The sequence below is a fragment of the Sinocyclocheilus anshuiensis genome, unplaced genomic scaffold (assembly GCF_001515605.1).
Source record: "Sinocyclocheilus anshuiensis isolate Anshui unplaced genomic scaffold, SAMN03320099.WGS_v1.1 scaffold160, whole genome shotgun sequence".
In the NCBI taxonomy this organism is placed as follows: domain Eukaryota; kingdom Metazoa; phylum Chordata; class Actinopteri; order Cypriniformes; family Cyprinidae; genus Sinocyclocheilus; species Sinocyclocheilus anshuiensis.
This window is the reverse complement of record NW_015554119.1, coordinates 250,544-256,682: the sequence shown is the minus strand read 5'-3', so window position 1 is coordinate 256,682 and position 6,139 is coordinate 250,544. Positions and strand designations below refer to the sequence as shown.

At 35.9% G+C, this 6,139-nt stretch overlaps 1 long non-coding RNA gene across 1 annotated transcript in view; it reads right to left on the bottom strand.

The window, feature by feature from the left end:
• The window catches only part of LOC107669981 (uncharacterized), a 15,161-nt gene extending 9,394 nt beyond the window's left edge, over window positions 1-5,767 (bottom strand). Inside the window, exon 1 of the long non-coding RNA XR_001632055.1 lies at window positions 5,672-5,767. This is a non-coding gene — a long non-coding RNA (uncharacterized LOC107669981). The remainder of the gene's footprint in view (window positions 1-5,671) is intronic.
• Between the last annotated feature and the right edge of the window lie 372 nt (window positions 5,768-6,139).

Sequence of the window (6,139 nt, the reverse complement as noted above, 5' to 3'; positions counted from 1 at the left end):
CTTGTGGTGTTTGGCCAATCACAATGCACTGGGTCAGCTGGCCAATCAGAGCAGACTGCGCTCGTCAAAGGAGGGGGCTTTGTTGAAAACGAAGCGTTTGAGAGAGGCGGGGCATAGAGGACCGTACAGTATGTACAGTATTTGAAAAATAAAGTGTTTTTTGAACATTAAAGCATGTCAACATATTCTGTTACACCAAATACACCAAATAATTTTCTTTAAAATAGCATCATATGACCCCTTTAACAAAAACCCATGCAGCCTGACAATGAACAGAAAAAAGTGCATTCTGGGGAGAAAAAGAGAAAGTTTTAATTGTGCTCTGCCACACCCCGTGCACCTCGCAAACAAGACTTAATGTTCTTTTTTGAGTGCATACACCCTCTCATTAACTTGTGCATCTGTCATGCATCACTTTGCATTTGCCGTCATCATTGATTCTGAATCTGGTTAATAGTTTGTAGCCTAATAGTTTATTCTTGGCGCCATTTGATCGCTGGCCCAGTCCTTTGATACACAGTTACCCTTAAGGCAAGACATGAGAATGCACTTACAAACAAACACATTCAATTCTGCCTTTGATGTCAGGCTTTTATGAATAAGGAAGGAATGGTCTTCACATGAAGACATACCGAGACCCTATTTGCATGTATAAGTAGTTTCAGGCATTTGAACAGGAATTGTTGCAATGCTGAATTGACCTGTACCTCTACATTCACTTACAACTCAACTAAATCACATAATAACTGTTCTGAATGGTGAAGAGAACAGTATGAACTTTCAAACAGAGTCTTTGTATTTTGTCCAACCTGCAGGCTACATTCCACAGCCTGTACAGTAGCCTCCCTCCACGGCATTAAATCAATCCGGAGGTGTCTCATTACATAAGCCAGGAAACGGAGATGAGAAATGTGGGAGAAAGCAGTGCAGTTTGCTTTGGAAAACCTGATACGCCAAAAACTCGGACAAGTTCTGACCAGGCTGGGCTATAATGGAGCTTGTTTACTATAAATGCCTAGACACTTAAAGTGATAAAGAACTATAAACAACTTATGTGAACACAAGGTCGAGTATGCATTACAAAATATTCAACAGAGTATAATGTGTTTGTCTGAAACTGTTATGACCACTGCAAAGAATTGAAGAGATCGAATTCGAGGCCATTCATTTTTTTTTTTTTTTACTTTTCATCTGTTCTATGTGTGCCACTGATTCTGTCTTATGTGTTGCTTCAAGTTCCGATCCTGCGGAATTTGCTAGAAGCGTACATGCACTTGCTGTTCATTTTCATACAAGCATGTCTGGCACATCTGCTTGAGCAAGTTAACAGTTAACAGACCAGAAACAGACAGATGGTACTAAAAACAAAAATGTTCCAAAATGTCTGCAAAACAGTGGGTTCCAAAAAAATCTGGGAATCTAAACTAAGAATTTAAGAAATAATAATAAAAAGAAATAAATAAAAAGTTACGTAAAAAAAAAAGGATTCTGCACTATTTCTAGGTATCTAATTAAATAGGTAATTTGTGACATTGGGAACAAATCAAATACTAAGACATTCTGAAATGCATGTTAATTTTACATGCTTAACTTTTCACTCAAATTGCTACATTTGATTAATTCATTTGTAATGATTTATTTTTTTAATTAGAAAAATTAAACCTTTGGAACCCCACTGTATAAAGATGAATAATTAAAGATTTAACGTCCAAAGTTAAACTTCCAGATTTCACTTGGTAAACATGTACTGACAGCCTGTATTCAGGTATGAAGTTTTCAGAAGGTGCTTGATGCACATCCATACTGTAAAAATCAGCAATATCTGCTGATCTCAGTGGAAACCCAGCAGCAATCTTCTCTAATTAAGTGGAAATACAGTCAACCCAATAAAATCCGTACTTCTGCGTCATCTCATGCTGATATGAAACCTCTTCTCATGCAATGTTATTATGATCTCTTATGCAAAACTCGTTCAGCCTTTGTTCAGTCGGAATGCTGATGTAATACTGTAGGTTCCTCAAAGTCATGTTGCGCAACTTTATTGTTAGTAATGAGAAACTCATATCAATTGACATGAATCCAAAAACAACAAAAGCTGATCGTTTAAGTGGAAATACAAATGATAGTGTAAATTTTCCTTGGAGGTTTCTGACAATGCATGCAGCTAACAAGTATGCAAATTCCTTTTTATGATTTACATATTTCCAAAGTATCAAATTTTTAGCATATCAGTATGGAGAAAATATGCTACAAAAACGCAAATCAAAATTGTCAAGGTTATACTATAGAAGCCTTTTTTCTACTATAATACTTCATTTTAAACAAAGTCCCAAAAGCTTGGAACATGAGGGTGAGTAAATTACAATATTTTCATTTTTTGGTCAACTATGTCTTTAAGCATTCTGAACCATTCTATCAAAAACCACCCGCTTCACTTCACTTGAATAGCACCTCAAAGCCAATGTGTTCATTGTACAATTGGCAAATGTCTTGGCCTCGTGCCCTTAACAGAAACCTGCAAAACTTCCACATATGTGATATATTAATATAAAGAGACAGATTCTTCTTGCACGTGAATTTGTATTGACATAAAGGGACTGCAAGATTTCACCAGAGGTGTAAAGAGTACCTAAAAACCATACTTGAGTAAAAGTACAGATACCTTACAGTGAAAATTACAAGTTATAAGTCACCAATTCCAAAACAACTTGAGTAAAAGTCTTAGAGTATCTGATTTTAACAGTACTTAAGTATTTTACTTATACTAAATATAGGCTCAAAGATGCACTAGTCAAAGAGACACGCCAGTGATCTGATTGGCTGTCAATGTTTTTATCGTTCATCAGCTGGAAAAAATCGTTCTGAAAATGATTCCAACAATATCGTTTCTCTGTGCCTTTATCATTATAGTTGTGGTGTGGACTCTTCTATTCTATAATATTGAGAACAATTTTTAGAACTATATCTTTATCGTTATCTTTATAGTTATCGTGCTTGGTGTGATCAGGCCTTAACAAGATAATACACACCTGAGGAGACTAATCAAGGTGAACCAATGAACAAACGGACTACAAACTGACTACAAACACCACGGGAGACAGGAAGTGACATAAAAGTCCAGGGCAAGGCACAGAGAGCATTAAACAAAAACAAGAAAGAGATCATTTGTGAGGAGAGCAATCACGTTTATTTTCTGAAACCAAAATAAAACTGAACACCTCAAAATTACAAAACAAATAAAAAGAAAAGATACTCAAGTACAGTAACTAATTACATTTACTCCAATACTTTACACCTCTGGATTTCATACACACATTTCTTATACTGAAAGGCTAACCGACATGCATCGAAGGCATAAAAAGGTGTTCAAATCCATAGGTGAGGTTACCAGCTACCTCATTTATCCTTTTTATTGAAGGAAATGACCTCATCTTGCCCCCAAGAGCCACTGTGCATTGTTTGAGCCAAGACATGAGCAAACAAAACTCAATGAGTCAGCAAAGTACATGAATTAGATAATACTGGTCAGAATGGGTCAAGTTTGAAGTTCAAATCAGCCATCTTAGACTGTTTTTGTTTGGATATGATGCATAAATATTGGCGCTCTGGACAACAACCTGCAGAATTTGCTAGAAGCAAATCTGCTTGTGATATTTACATTTTTAAAAAATATATTTTGCTTACAGGCTACATGGTCTTAAACCTTTAAGCAAATGTTTGATCATATCATAATCATAAATTGCTGTACAACAGTAAAACTCAATGTGTTTGAAATGGCTGCCATTGAGATTTTATATTTACACAGTTTTTAGTGGAGTGAGATATGAAATCTACACCAACGCCAGCTAATGGGCATAAAGAGAGATAAACTAATGAGTCAGCATTACATTTTCCACACAGAGGAGATGAGCAAACAGATGGCATCTGATATGATATATAATCATATAAACTATTATCACCAACCCATGTCACATGATACGTCATAAAGTTTCAGTGCTTAGTAGTTGGTCCACTTAAAATCACACAAACATAATCAGAATATAGCCTGAACCCAGATAGCACACGTTCGTCTGTAAGATGTCTGTTAAAGATCGCAAAGCATCTGCTGTGTACAAACATCTCATCAACGTCTTTCAGACATCAGTTTTACATACATTCTAAATCATAAACATCTTAAAGACATCTTCTAAACATCTATTTGACATCTGATAGGAAACATCTTATACACTTATTGCAGATGAGCAAACACTCTAAAAAATACGTCTTGCAGATGTAAATGTAAACGTCTGTTATGTATGTGTGCTATCAGGGTTGTGTATATTTCCTTGATAGCACACGTACATCACGGAGATGTCTATTTGACATCTGCATCTGCAAGACAGAGTGTTTAGAGTGCTTGCTCATCTGCAATACGTCTATGGGACATTTCCTATCAGATGTCAAATAGATGTTTAGAAGATGTCTTTAAGATGTTTATGATTTAGAATGTAGGGTGAATTCAGGGTGATTGGGACATAAGGTAAAATGGGACAGTATAACTATACAGAATTTATTTCCCTTCTTTTACCTCAGTTGCATGTGTTGTATTGTATGAATTGTGGATGGATTTATGATCTGAGAACCATTGGCCTCTTAATGATGATGAACAGAAAAGGAATTATTCCATATAAAATTATATCAAAGTATTAACTAACTTGTGCAATTCAGTAAATATTCGGTAACACTTTACTTGAAGGGGTATGACACTTAATGACAGTTGTCATAAACATGCATAAAAAACCTTCATATTCATGACATGTGTCATGTCATGATTACGAAGGTGTCATGTCAGTCTTATGCACACCCCTTCAAGTAAAGTGTAACCAAATATTCTTACACTACTCTAAATCAATTTAAAAAATGTGCTGTCCCAATCACCCAAACGTTGAGTCCCAAACACCCAAATGTTACAAAAAAAAATTTGGGGGGGCTCAGTTTACAGAAAAGTGTATGTCACACATCCTTTCATTCAAATATAACATTGTTTCCTCCTCAAATGGGTAGTTAATATATTCAGTATTACAGAAATGTATAATGTGTTGGGCTGATGTTTTTAATTTATGGCAAGAAACCTTGCACAAGGCGGAAATTCAAAAACTGTCCCAATCACCCTTAATTCACCCTATGTAAAACTGACTATCAGATGTTTGTACACTGCAGATGCTTTCCAGATGAAGCGATCTTTAACAGACATCTTGCAGACGTACGTGTGCTATCTGGGCTAAACCCAACTGTAAACACATGTTAAGAATATAATTACATTGGGGAACATATGGTTTTTCTGTGCTAGTACAGAGCTAACACTTATTGGTTAGGACGGAACGCACAGGAGCCACAAACATTTTTGTGACATTCTTAAAGCGTAATGTTGAATGCTAAAACAATAAAAACGTTTCCAGAAATACTTCGATACTGTTAACTCAAGAAAATTACTTAAAAAAAAAGCCAAATGCAAACAAACTGTCACAACCCTCTTTCACTCTCAGTAACAAATATGGGAATTTCCCAATTGAATAAGAAAGTAAAAAATCTTAATATTTAATTAAATTCTTTAAAATCTCCATATATGTAGTTTATCATAAATACCGATCCACAATAGACATGAATACGAAGAAAAGGTGTTCCAGCTTACCTTGCTGAAGACACACGCATTCTCTCTGCTGTCTGTACTCACTGCATGCGTTGTTCTGGCGACTCATTTCATGAGAAGGCTGGGTTTTGCCATAGAAGGCAGGGGTGAGTCTCCAGCGGTCCAGCCCTGATCCTCCCTCAGCCTTCACTCCACAGCGCTCCCTACAGGACGCATTCAGCCTGTGCACCATGGAAACTGCAAATGCATCATGAAACAACTCGAAATTTTTCTGGAAATAAATTGGCTAAGTATCAGAACAATTAAAAACAGTAATGCAAATAAAGTAACAAATTAATTCATTCCTTTTCCTCAGTATCGTAAATATAAAAATATGAACTATAGGCCTAACTTTCACATAGGCCTACATTAACATGATGACAGCAGTCATATGAGCAGAATAATAAAAAGGCTCATTTATTTTACATGTACGGGCTAGAAGTGAAGCATGTTAACAATCTACAGGCAGAA